General features: G+C 46.3%; 1 long non-coding RNA gene across 1 annotated transcript in view; it reads right to left on the reverse strand.

Annotated features, from left to right (window-relative positions):
• Positions 1-13,275, reverse strand: part of LOC309511452 — a 21,349-nt gene extending 8,074 nt beyond the window's left edge. Inside the window, exons 1-2 of the long non-coding RNA XR_014210634.1 lie at positions 12,372-13,275; positions 12,020-12,067 (exon numbers count right to left, since the gene is read on the reverse strand). This is a non-coding gene — a long non-coding RNA (uncharacterized lncRNA). The remainder of the gene's footprint in view (positions 1-12,019; positions 12,068-12,371) is intronic.
• Between the last annotated feature and the right edge of the window lie 1,725 nt (positions 13,276-15,000).

Below are 15,000 nucleotides of genomic sequence, written 5' to 3' on the forward strand. Positions count from 1 at the left end.
AGGCCTGCACACACACGACCACTCTCTCTCCGAGGCCCGAACACACACGACCGCTCGCTCTCCGAGGCCTGCACACACACGACACACACGACCGCTCTCTCGAGGCCCGAACACACACGACCGCTCTCTCTCCGAGGCCTGCACACACACCACTGCTCGCTCTCCGAGGCCCGAACACACACGACCGCTCGCTCTCCGAGGCCCGAACACACACGACCGCTCGCTCTCCGAGGCCCGAACACACACGACCGCTCGCTCTCCGAGGCCGAAACACACACGACCGCTCGCTCTCCGAGGCCTGCACACACACGACACACACGACCGCTCTCTCGAGGCCCGAACACACACGACCGCTCTCTCTCCGAGGCCTGCACACACACCACTGCTCGCTCTCCGAGGCCTGCACACACACGACCGCTCGCTCTCCGAGGCCCGAACACACACTCTCTGCTCACTCTCCGAGGCCCGCACACACACGACCGCTCTCTCTCCGAGGCCTGCACACACACGACCATTCTCTCTCCGAGGCCCGCACACACAGGCCTGCACACACACGACCGCTCTCTCTCCGAGGCCTGCACACACACGACCGCTCGCTCTCCGAGGCCCGAACACACACGACCTCTCGCTCTCCGAGGCCCGAACACACACGACCGCTCTCTCTCCGAGGCCTGCACACACACGACCGCTCGCTCTCCGAGGCCCGAACACACACGACCGCTCGCTCTCCGAGGCCTGCACACACACGACCGCTCGCTCTCCGAGGCCCGAACACACACGACCGCTCGCTCTCCGAGGCCCGAACACACACGACCGCTCGCTCTCCGAGGCCCGAACACACACCACTGCTCGCTCTCCGAGGCCTGCACACACACGACCGCTCTCTCTCCGAGGCCCGCACACACACGACCGCTCGCTCTCCGAGGCCTGCACACACACGACACACACGACCGCTCTCTCGAGGCCCGAACACACACGACCGCTCTCTCTCCGAGGCCTGCACACACACCACCGCTCGCTCTCCGAGGCCTGCACACACACGACCGCTCGCTCTCCGAGGCCCGAACACACACTCTCTGCTCACTCTCCGAGGCCCGCACACACACGACCGCTCTCTCTCCGAGGCCTGCACACACACGACCATTCTCTCTCCGAGGCCCGCACACACAGGCCTGCACACACACGACCGCTCTCTCTCCGAGGCCTGCACACACACGACCGCTCGCTCTCCGAGGCCTGCACACACACGACCGCTCTCTCTCCGAGGCCTGCACACACACGACCGCTCGCTCTCCGAGGCCTGCACACACACGACACACACGAGGCCCGAACACACACGACCGCTCGCTCTCTGAGGCCCGAACACACACGACCGCTCGCTCTCCGAGGCCCGAACACACAGGACCGCTCTCTCTCCGAGGCCCGCACACACACGACCGCTCTCTCTCCGAGGCCTGCACACACACGACCGCTCTCTCTCCGAGGCCTGCACACACACGACCGCTCGCTCTCCGAGGCCTGCACACACACGACACACACAAGGCCCGAACACACACGACCGCTCGCTCTCCGAGGCCCGAACACACACGACCGCTCGCTCTCCGAGGCCCGAACACACAGGACCGCTCTCTCTCCGAGGCCCGCACACACAGGACCGCTCTCTCTCCGAGGCCTGCACACACACGACCGCTCTCTCTCCGAGGCCTGCACACACACGACCGCTCTCTCTCCGAGGCCCGCACACACACGACCGCTCGCTCTCCGAGGCCCGCACACACACGACCGCTCGCTCTCCGAGGCCCGCACACACACGACCGCTCTCTCTCCGAGGCCAGCAGACACACGACCGCTTGCTCTCCGAGGCCTGCACACACACGACCGCTCGCTCTCCAAGGCCTGCACACACACGACCGCTCTCTCTCCGAGGCCCGAACACACACGACCGCTCGCTCTCCGAGGTCTGCACACACACGACCGCTCTCTCTCCGAAGCCCGAACACACGACCGCTCTCTCTCCGAGGCCTGCACACACACGACACACACGAGGCCCGAACACACACGACCGCTCGCTCTCCGAGGCCTGCACACACACGACCGCTCGCTCTCCGAGGCCCGAACACACACTCTCTGCTCACTCTCCGAGGCCCGCACACACACGACCGCTCTCTCTCCGAGGCCTGCACACACACGACCATTCTCTCTCCGAGGCCCGCACACACAGGCCTGCACACACACGACCGCTCTCTCTCCGAGGCCTGCACACACACGACCGCTCGCTCTCCGAGGCCTGCACACACACGACCGCTCTCTCTCCGAGGCCTGCACACACACGACCGCTCGCTCTCCGAGGCCTGCACACACACGACACACACGAGGCCCGAACACACACGACCGTTCGCTCTCTGAGGCCCGAACACACACGACCGCTCGCTCTCCGAGGCCCGAACACACAGGACCGCTCTCTCTCCGAGGCCCGCACACACAGGACCGCTCTCTCTCCGAGGCCTGCACACACACGACCGCTCTCTCTCCGAGGCCTGCACACACACGACCGCTCTCTCTCCGAGGCCTGCACACACACGACTGCTCGCTCTCCGAGGCCCGAACACACACGACCGTTCGCTCTCTGAGGCCCGAACACACACGACCGCTCGCTCTCCGAGGCCCGAACACACAGGACCGCTCTCTCTCCGAGGCCCGCACACACAGGACCGCTCTCTCTCCGAGGCCTGCACACACACGACCGCTCTCTCTCCGAGGCCTGCACACACACGACCGCTCTCTCTCCGAGGCCTGCACACACACGACTGCTCGCTCTCCGAGGCCTGAACACACACTCTCTGCTCACTCTGATGGAGGAAGAGACACACACATCTTACACTCATACACAGTATTTCTAAATCCCTCAGAATGTCCTTCTAAAGCAAACGTATCTTGAATTTTTTGATAAATAAACAAGACAAAAACACTAAGTTAGAAAATCGTGTATAGGATGTGAGTGGCCGTCATGCGGTTGCTAAGGTGCTGTGAAAGGTTGCCATGTGGTTTGTTACTGTCTGATCAGTTGATAAAGAAACAGCGCAGAGATCAGCACACACGATCTCAGGAATCACACACAGGCTTTTACACACAAAACTAGCGTAAGGTAGGTCAAAAGGTCAAAGGGATCAAGTGCAGGATTTAAAAGGTCAAACCAGGAGAAGATAAACTGAGAAAAGACGACAGAGCAGATAGCAGAAAGATGAAGGGAAAACAGTCTCAGATCTGATGGATGTGATGTTCTTATGATATAGAATTTAATAAACATCTAGAAGCACATTTCTGCCACATAAGAACACAATCATGCATCGTTTAATCATAATTATGAGATAATAAGTCATAGTTATTAGATAATAAGTAGAAATTATGACATACTAAGTCATAATTAAGAGAAAAAAAGTTGAAATTGACATCTAAAGTCAAGAAATGGACTAAATTAATAAATATCACAAAAAGCCCAAATAATAACAAGACTGTAACTATAACTATAAATAATAGTAGAAAGTCTAATTTTGACATTTTAATCTCACAATTATGACTAATCATGTCAGAATCAGATCTCGCTTCACTGCTGTATTTTACAGTAACGCAGATGTTTCGAAATTAAATACTAAAATTATATGGTAACACTTTACAATAAGTTTCATTAGTTTACATGAACTTATAATGAACTTCACTTGTACAGCATTTATTATTTTTTGTTAATGTTAATTTCAACATTTACTAATACTTTATTAAATTCTTGTTAACAATAGTTAATGTGCTATGAACTAACATGAACACACAATGAACAGCTGGATTTTTATTAACTAACATTAACAAAGATAAATAAATACAGTAACAACTGTATTGCTCATGGTTAGCTCATGAAACTAATGAACTTTATTGTAAAGTGTTATCGATTATATTAATGCATTTACAAAGCAACTATATTATGTGTTGGAGTTCATCAAATCCAGTGATTAGTGATTGTTAGATATCTCTTTCTCTGAAGTTTTAAAGTTCTGGTCAGTTTCTCTGAATCTCTGGTCCGATTGTGTCGAGTTTAACCGGTTCTTGTGTGTGTGTGTGTGTGTGTGTGTGTGTGTGTGTGTGTGTGTGTGTGTGTGTGTGTGTGTGTGTGTGTGTGTGTGTGTGTGTGTGTGTGTGTGTGTGTGTGTGTGTGTGTGTGTCTGGACTCTTTGTGGACTCATCCAGGCTATAATCAAGACATGTGTGAGACGGTCCCTATGGCCTGGATGAAGCCCGTGTCAAACACACTCCACAGGCCGTAGAGATGTGTGTGTGTGTGTGTGTGTGTGTGTGTGTGTGTGTGTGTGTGTGTGTGTGTGTGTGTGTGTGTGTGTGTGTGTGTGTGTGTGTGTGTGTGTGTGTGTGTGTGTGTGTGTGTGTGTGTGCTAGTGTATTAACCAGAGGATTTAATATAGCTATTATACTTACAGAGAGGCCAAACGAACGAGTTTGCAAGAACAGAGAAAGTGAGTGTGTGTGCATGTGTGTGAAAAGCGTCATTAGAATGTGTCAGAACTGCCTGAGGCCACATTGGCTTTACACAATGATCAATTCTGGAGTGAACAGAAAAGAGGAGGAGACGCGCACACACACACACACACACACACACGCCACCCGCTGCTTTAATTACCAGTGTCTGTCCCGCGTCTATCCTCCATCTGAAGCAGCGCAACAAAGCAAAAGAATCGCAGAGCGTGAGAGAATGAGTGAAGGAGAGCAACCCAAACGCTCATTAGCGAATGATAATCTTAAGTGCGAGAGTTGTTCACTCATAAAGAGCCACATGTCAGTGTATTGAGACCCCGTACGCCCACTACATCTCACTCACTTTCTCTAAACACACACACACGCACACACACACACGGCCCCGGGGCAGAACATGTGTCGTCTGATGTAAACACAGCCCTAACGCTATACCTGTGTGTGTGTGTGTGTGTGTGTGTGTGTGTGTGTGTGTGTGTGTGTGTGTGTGTGTGTGTGTGTGTGTGTGTGTGTGTGTGTGTGTGTGTGTGATTTCTCGCATCGTCTCGTTGGGGAAGGAAACACACACGAACTCTACATCATGTTATGACTCACGTATTCTTCAGAACTGGTGCTTTAATTATAACATAACTCTGATCTGAAGACATTATAATGAGAAATCAAGAACCATATTAATTAATGACTTTTTGAAAGAGTCAAAATTTAAAGAGGAAAAAACAATTAAATAATACATAAAATAATCTTTGCATTTATTGTTATTTAAATAATATATATACAATTGTGTATGTATATATATATATTATATACATGTATGTAGTGTATATAAAGTATATGATGTAGTGTATAGTGTATGTATACACTAAATTATATATTTTTGAAAATGTAAAAATGCAGAAGGTTTTCGGTGATGGGCAGGTTTAGGGGTAGAGTTAGTGTGTGTGTGTGTGATGGGTAGGTTTAGGGGTAGGGTTAGTGTGTGTGTGTGTGTGATGGGTAGGTTTAGGGGTAGAGTTAGTGTGTGTGTGTGTGTGATGGGTAGGTTTAGGGGTAGGGTTAGTGTGTGTGTGTGTGATGGGTAGGTTTAGGGGTAGGGTTAGTGTGTGTGTGATGGGCAGGTTTAGGGGTAGGGTTAGTGAGTGTGTGTGATGGGTAGGTTTAGGGGTAGGGTTAGTGTGTGTGTGATGGGCAGGTTTAGGGGTAGGGTTAGTGTGTGTGTGTGATGGGTAGGTTTAGGGGTAGGGTTAGTGTGTGTGTGTGATGGGCAGGTTTAGGGGTAGGGTTAGTGTGTGTGTGTGATGGGCAGGTTTAGGGGTAGGGTTAGTGTGTGTGTGTGTGTGTGATGGGTAGGGTTAGTGTAACGAGACAGAATATACAGTTTGTACAGTATAAAAACCATAAAGTCTATGGAGAGTCCCCACAAAGATAGTGAACCAGACATACCACACATGTGAGAGAGAGTGTGTATGTGTGTGTGTGTGTTTGTGTGTGTGTGTGTGGTGTGTGGGCAGGAAACAGGCACGTTTAGTTTCAGCCCGTCCCGAAATACAAGAAACAAATGAGAGAACAAAACAAATCACGTGCCTTACAGACAACTAACTCAGCGCTGTGAGTGAAGAAACTGAGTCAGTCCGACACGACTTTCACTATCACTCCATCACTCTATCACTCCATCCCTCCATCACTCTATCCCTCCATCCCTCCATCACTCTATCACTCTATCACTCCATCACTCTATCCCTCCATCCCTCCATCACTCTATCCCTCCATCACTCTATCACTCTATCCCTCCATCACTCTATCACTCTATCCCCCCATCACTCTATCACTCTATCCCTCCATCACTCCATCACTCCATCCCTCCATCACTCCATCCCTCCATCACTCCATCCCTCCATCACTCCATCCCTCCATCACTCTATCACTCTATCCCTCCATCACTCTATCCCTCCATCACTCCATCACTCTATCCCTCCATCACTCCGTCACTCCATCACTCTATCCCTCCATCCCTCCATCACTCTATCCCTCATCACTCTATCCCTCCATCACTCCATCCCTCCATCACTCCATCACTCTATCCCTCCATCACTCCATCACTCTATCCCTCCATCACTCTATCACTCTATCCCTCCATCACTCTATCCCTCCATCCCTCTATCACTCCATCCCTCCATCACTCTATCCCTCCATCACTCCATCACTCTATCACTCTATCCCTCCACCCCTCCGTCACTCCATCACTCTATCCCTCCATCCCTCCATCACTCTATCCCTCATCACTCTATCCCTCCATCACTCCATCCCTCCATCACTCCATCCCTCCATCACTCTATCCCTCCATCCCTCCATCACTCCGTCACTCCGTCACTCCATCACTCTATCCCTCCATCACTCTATCACTCTATCTCTCCATCACTCTATCACTCTATCACTCTATCCCTCCATCACTCTATCCCTCCATCCCTCTATCACTCCATCACTCCATCACTCTATCCCTCCATCACTCTATCACTCCATCCCTCCATCACTCCATCCCTCCATCACTCCATCCCTCCATCACTCTATCCCTCCATCCCTCCATCACTCCGTCACTCCATCACTCTATCCCTCCATCACTCTATCACTCTCTCCATCACTCTATCACTCTATCCCTCCATCACTCTATCCCTCCATCCCTCTATCACTCCATCACTCCGTCACTCCATCACTCCGTCACTCCATCACTCTATCTCTCCATCACTCCATCACTCTATCCCTCCATCACTCTATCCCTCCATCCCTCATCACTCTATCACTCCATCACTCCGTCACTCTATCCCTCCATCACTCCATCACTCTATCACTCCATCCCTCCATCACTCTATCCCTCATCACTCTATCCCTCCATCACTCTATCCCTCCATCACTCCATCCCTCCATCACTCCATCACTCTATCCCTCCATCACTCCGTCACTCCATCACTCTATCCCTCCATCACTCTATCACTCTATCCCTCCATCACTCTATCCCTCCATCTAGGGCTGTACTGTCCTAGTCGACTAGTCGATTAGTTGGTCGATACGTTCTGGTTCGACCAAAATTCTGATTGGTCGATTTTCTGCCGCGTTTATTTCATCAGTTTTGCCGCGCTGAGGCGCGCTCATTTCATCAGGTGGAAAGCACTAACTGCTAATGGGGGTGTTTTCAGAATACCCTTGTTTCACTGTAACAGTCTGTCTTCAAAACACCCCCCTTGTTTTCACCTTTTTTGGATTAGTCCAACCCAAGAGAGAGCGTCGAGCGTAGTAGGTTTGATGCTGAATATTATTTATTTAATTGTGAGAGCGTTTAATAGTCAGTCCTCTTCTAACATGTCAACAACAAAGAAATCGACAGTGTGGCAGCATTTTGTTAAAATTGATAACAGGAAAAAGGTTGAATGCAAAGTTTGCAAGCAACAGTTTTCCACAGCTTGACGACAAACATGACATATCATCTACTGTAAAAGTGGTAAGCTCACTTGTCTGCGTTAGCTTGCCCTGTCTGTTTTGAGTAAGCTATGAACATATCAGAATTTGCATATTTCAATGTTTTAGTGTGATAACCTAACTTTTTTATTTTTTATTTGGAGCCTAATGCGCAATTGCGCTGTGCTGTTGGTTGTTAGTTTTGAGCCTAGGATGCTTTATTTTTCAGTTATGCACTTTATTTCGTTTCTGCTCTTGATCTGGTTTGTTTAATAAATATAATTTTTTTATTAAAGTGGACGTGCCTTTTGTGTTTATTAAGAGTAAAAGCTTTAAGTTAATAGTCTATTCGTGTCTCAGCTGCGAAGCTAACGTTAAGCTCATCGATCAGCCTCGCTCGGTGCGAGGACATGCACGGTGAAATGATAGTGTCTGACTAATAATAACTTATTATTATAACATATGACAAAAATAATTGTCTAAATTATGTTGTATATTCCTCAACAGTTCTTGTGATGATATCACTAGTTGACAACATAGTACTATTTTCGGAAATCATAAGCTATGATATTGCGCAGGTGATGCAGCGCTGTCAGAGCTGACAGACTCAAGTGTCAGACTCATTTCAGTGCAAAATAATTAGGTCAAAAACGATTTAATATACTGCAAATAGCCTACTAGTTGTTTGTTTATTTATAATTCATTTAGGCGGACAACAAGGCTACCAAGTACTGCGCACAGTGCACATCTAATTAATTTAACGTTTTTTTTTTTAACGTCATTTTTAGTCGATTTTAGTCGATTTTTAGTCGAAAATTTCAGGACTTCAGTCGACCAAGATTTTCTTTGGTTGAGTACAGCCCTACCTCCATCCCTCTATCACTCCATCACTCCATCCCTCCATCACTCTATCCCTCCATCACTCCATCACTCTATCACTCTATCCCTCCATCCCTCCGTCACTCCATCACTCTATCCCTCCATCCCTCCATCACTCTATCCCTCATCACTCTATCCCTCCATCACTCCATCCCTCCATCACTCTATCCCTCCATCCCTCCATCACTCCGTCACTCTATCCCTCCATCACTCTATCACTCTATCCCTCCATCACTCTATCACTCTATCCCTCCATCACTCTATCCCTCCATCCCTCTATCACTCCATCACTCCATCCCTCCATCACTCTATCCCTCCATCACTCTATCACTCTATCCCTCCATCACTCTATCACTCTATCCCTCCATCACTCTATCCCTCCATCACTCCATCCCTCCATCACTCTATCCCTCCATCACTCCATCACTCTATCACTCTATCCCTCCATCCCTCCATCACTCCGTCACTCCATCACTCTATCCCTCCATCCCTCCATCACTCTATCCCTCATCACTCTATCCCTCCATCACTCCATCCCTCCATCACTCCATCCCTCCATCACTCTATCCCTCCATCCCTCCATCACTCCGTCACTCCATCACTCTATCCCTCCATCACTCTATCACTCTCTCCATCACTCTATCACTCTATCCCTCCATCACTCTATCCCTCCATCCCTCTATCACTCCATCACTCCGTCACTCCATCACTCTATCTCTCCATCACTCCATCCCTCCATCACTCTATCCCTCATCACTCTATCACTCCATCACTCCGTCACTCTATCCCTCCATCACTCTATCCCTCCATCCCTCCATCACTCCGTCACTCTATCACTCTAGCCCTCCATCCCTCCATCACTCATCACTGTATCACTCCATCATTCTATCCCTCCATCACTCTATCACTCCATCACTCCATCACTCCATCACTCTATCCCTCCATCACTCCATCACTCCGTCACTCTATCCCTCCATCACTCCATCACTCCATCACTCTATCCCTCCATCACTCCATCACTCTATCCCTCCATCACTCTATCACTCCATCACTCTATCACTCCATCACTCTATCACTCTATCCCTCCATCACTCTATCACTCCATCACTCTATCACTCCATCCCTCCATCACTCCATCACTCCATCACTCTATCCCTCCATCACTCCATCCCTCCATCACTCCGTCACTCTATCCCTCCATCACTCCATCACTCTATCCCTCCATCACTCTATCCCTCCATCACTCTATCACTCCATCACTCTATCCCTCCATCACTATATCCCTCTATCACTCCATCACTCTATCCCTCCATCACTCCATCACTCTATCCCTCCATCACTCTATCACTCCATCACTCTATCCCTCCATCACTCCATCACTCCATCACTCTATCCCTCCATCACTCTATCCGTCTATCCCTCCATCACTCCGTCACTCTATCCCTCCATCACTCCATCACTCTATCCCTCCATCACTCCATCACTCTATCCCTCCATCACTCTATCACTCCATCACTCTATCCCTCCATCACTATATCCCTCTATCACTCCATCACTCTATCCCTCCATCACTCTATCACTCCATCCCTCCATCACTCTATCACTCCATCACTCTATCCCTCCATCCCTCCATCACTCTATCCCTCCATCACTCCATCACTCTATCCCTCTATCCCTCCATCACTCTATCACTCCATCCCTCCATCATTCTATCACTCCATCACTCTATCCCTCCATCACTCTATCCCTCCATCGCTCTATCCCTCTATCGCTCCATCACTCCATCACTCCATCACTCTATCCCTCCATCACTCCATCCCTCCCTCACTCCATCCCTCCATCACTCCATCCCTCCGTCACTCCATCCCTCCATCACTCCATCCCTCCGTCACTCCATCCCTCCATCACTCCATCCCTCCCTCACTCCATCCCTCCATCACTCCATCCCTCCCTCACTCCATCCCTCCATCACTCCATCCCTCCGTCACTCTATCACTCCATCACTCCATCACTCCATCTACTCTCAGCTCTACTGTAATGACTTCCCTTATTTACATGAACCCGATCTCTGTAATGTCTCATCTCAGACTCAGCGGAGAGCAGATGTGCTTCAGTCGACAGCTTCTCAGATTAGCATCTCCACAATGTTAAAATATCAAAGTCTGCAAACAATGTTTCTCAATATAAACCCAAACATTTCTCATCAAATGATCCGAGCTGATTTGCATTCACTTTGTAGCTCTGTTAATTTACATCTATTTATTTATTTATCCTAAACAATATTATGAGAAACAGCTGAGGAAAAAGTGGATATTTCAATAGAATTAATTGAGAACTGCATTAATTCTCCTGAGAAATCGGCTTTTGAATGTTTAATGTCATCGATCATTGTTGAATTTTGTTTGGATTTTCAATTTGTTTTAATCGAATCAGCGTTGATAAACTGTATAGACAAAGATTATGAACTTCAACACATCAAATGTTTGCTTTGTATGTAACATTTTTTTTTTATATATAATTAAAATAAAGTAATAATATAAAAACTTTATAAATCTAAAATTGTCTATATTTATTATTATTTATTAAAGAAAACAATTTGTATTAATTGTTTTATTTTTATTTTATTTTAATTGTAAACTATATATATATATATATATATATATGTAGTATATATAGTGCTGTCATATGTATACACACACGTACACACACACACACACACACACACACACACACACACACACACACACACACACACACACACACACACACACACACACACACACATCCAACATAAAAGTTTGTTTATATAAGATATGTGTGTGTATGTGTGTGTGTGTGTATGTATATATATATATATATATATATATATATACATACATACACACAGTATATATATACACACACACATACACATATATACATACACACACATATATATATATATATATATATTATATAAACACAAACTTTTATGTTAGATGTAATTAAATCGCAATTAATCGAAATGACAGTATTACTTTTTTTTAATTATCCTTTAGGAATATCATGTTCTCATAAAGTAACACATGTGATATACATCACATTTCTTTTATTAAAAATAAAAGTTCCAGAAAGGGTTTATCGTAGGAGAACGTTTGCAGTTCTTCGTATAGACACTTACATACGAGAGCTTCAGGGAATCCAGGAGGCTTCTGTACCAGAGATGAACCTGATGTGAGAGACACACACAAAATATATTATATTTAGTGTGAATCAGAATAAATGTCATCTCTGCTACTGTTGACCTCTGACAGCGTTAAACCTGTGTAAACTGTGACGGCTGGTTTCACATTACATTACTGAGAATGAAAATGGCCAACAATCGTGTTAAATGAGTTAAAGACCAGCAGCTAACAGAAATACAGCATTCTGGAAAATGTGTGTGTGTGTGTGTGTGTGTGTGTGTGTGTGTGTGTGTGTGTGTGTGTGTGTGTGTGTGTGTGTGTGTGTGTGTGTGTTGCTTGCACACTTACACAAATAAACAACGCAAGACTTCTTGGGTCTGTGGCTTGTCCTGCAGAAAAGTAACACTTCAGCTCAGAAACTCACAGTTCTCACCAGAATGCTCAAAATAACTCGCCTTGCAGCGCTGGAAACAGCGAACACACACGTGCTGAGCACTCACAAACACATGCATACGAGAAAAAGCACAAAAATAGTACAACAAATTCAGTTTGGGATTGAGATGAAAGTACATGTCTCTGGATTATTCTGCAAACACATCATCCCTGTAGCCACAATAGTGAATGCATATGATTAGTCATGTTAGGCGTACAGTAATACTGTTGTATTCTGAGAGGCTGCTTATGTAACATATGAATGAAGCATTATAGATTTACATTATTTATAGGTTTTTACACAAAACGTGAGTGGTTTTACCCATGCAAAATGCATTCTGAGGGTTGTTAGCGCATTGTTTTGTGGTTGGTTGCTAGGGTGTTCTGGGTGGTTGCTAGGGTGCTTCTTTCTGTCTCCACCCTCAGGTCTGGATCTTTAAAGTAATTATGCCAGGTTTGTTCTAATCACTATGAGCACTGCACTAGTAACAGTGATGCTTGACTTAAAGGGATAGTTTCCAAAAATGAAAATTATCCCATGATTTACTCACCCTGAAGTCATCCTTGGTGGATATGACATTTTCACACAAATAAAATCAAAGTTATATAAAAAAATGCCCTGGCTCTTCCCAGCTTTATGATGGAAGTGAATGGATGTTTCTGTTTTGAAGTCCATAAAAGTGCATCTATCCATCATAAAAGTGCATCTATACATGATAAAGGTTAATAAAGGCCTTCTGAAGCGAAGCGTTCGTGTAAGAAAAATATCCATATTCAAAACTTTATAAAGTAAAATTCTAGCTTTACACAAACACATGGCTTCGCTTCAGAAGGCCTTTATTAACCCCCCGGAGCCTGTGGAGCACTTATGATGGATAGATGCACTTTTATGATGGATAGATGCACTTTTATGATGGATTGATACACTTTTATGATGGATAGATGCACTTTTATGATGATATATGCACTTTTATGATGGATAGATGCACTTTTATGGATACATGCACTTTTATAATGGATTGATACACTTTTATGATGGATAGATGCACTTTTATGATGATATATGCACTTTTATGATGGATAGATTCACATTTATGGATAGATGCACTTTTATAATGGATTGATACACTTTTATGATGGATAGATGCACTTTTATGATGGATAGATGCACTTTTATGATGGATAGATGCACTTTTATGATGAATAGAAGCACTTTCATGATGTATGGATGCACTTTTATGATGGACAGATGCACTTTTATGGACTTCAAAACAGAAACAACCATTCACTGGCATTATAAAGCTGGGAGGAGCCAGGACATATTTTAACCCCGACTGTATTCGTCTGAAAGAAGAATGTCATATACACCTAGGATGACTTCAGGGTGAGTAAATCATGGGCTAATTTTCATTTTTGGGTGAACTATCCCTTTAATAAAATGATGCCAGTATTGAAGTGTTTCCCTGTGTGGATTTGTGCATGTGTGTGTTTGTGTGTGTTGGTTTGGCCCCTGCTGCCCGTGTCCCTCGCTGGCACTCATGCGTTGGCATCGAGATCCTCCTGGCATCGACGCGGGCCCTCAGGGTTTGGTCAGCACCCGGTGGGAGGATTTCCAGTCCCTGAGGAGGATCTGCTCCCCGGGGAGACACCAGAGAGCCAGAGTCCAGCGCAAGACAAACCCATCTGCCCTGGAGACTATGCCCACCACACACACACACACACACACACACACACACACACACAATGCCACCACATGGAAACTACCAACTGCTGTCCTACAAAACCATCTCATTAGTTTTACTCAATATGAAGGGTCTTCTGTAGGAGCAGCTTCAGTTCTGACACGAACGCAACGTTTTTTGAGGGAATGCAAAGGTTTTGTGAGCAAACAAGAACGTAAAGTTTCTCGAGGGAACGTAAAGTTTCTCAGGGGAATGCAAAGGTTTTGTGAGCAAACAAGAACGTAAAGTTTCTCGGGGGAATATACAGTTTCTTGAGGGAACGCAAAGGTTTTGCTAGTGAACGTGAACGTGAAGTTTCTCGAAGGAACATAACGTTTCTTGAGGGAACGTAAAGGTTTTGTGAGTGAACGTGAATGTAAAGTTTCTTGTGGGAACGTAAAGGTTTTGCAAGCGAACGTGAATATACAGTTTCTTGAGGGAACGCAAAGGTTTTGCTAGTGAACGTGAACGTGAAGTTTCTCGAAGGAACATAAAGTTTCTTGAGGGAACGTAAAGGTTTTGTGAGCGAACGTGAATGTAAAGTTTCTCTGGGAAATATACAGTTTCTTGAGGGAACGCAAAGGTTTTGCAAGCGAACTTGAATGTAAAGTTTCTTGTGGGAACGTAAAGGTTTTGCAAGCGAATGTGAATATACAGTTTCTTGAGGGAACGCAAAGGTTTTGCAAGCGAACGTGAATGTAAAGTTTCTTGTGGGAACGTAAAGGTTTTGTGAGCGAACGTGAATGTAAAGTTTCTTGAGGGAACGTAAAGTTTCTTGAGGGAACGTAAAGGTTTTGTGAGCGAATGTGAATGTAAAGTTTCTT

Source organism: Leuciscus leuciscus, assembly GCF_965113295.1.
Source record: "Leuciscus leuciscus genome assembly, chromosome: 12".
Taxonomy (NCBI): Eukaryota; Metazoa; Chordata; class Actinopteri; order Cypriniformes; family Leuciscidae; genus Leuciscus; species Leuciscus leuciscus.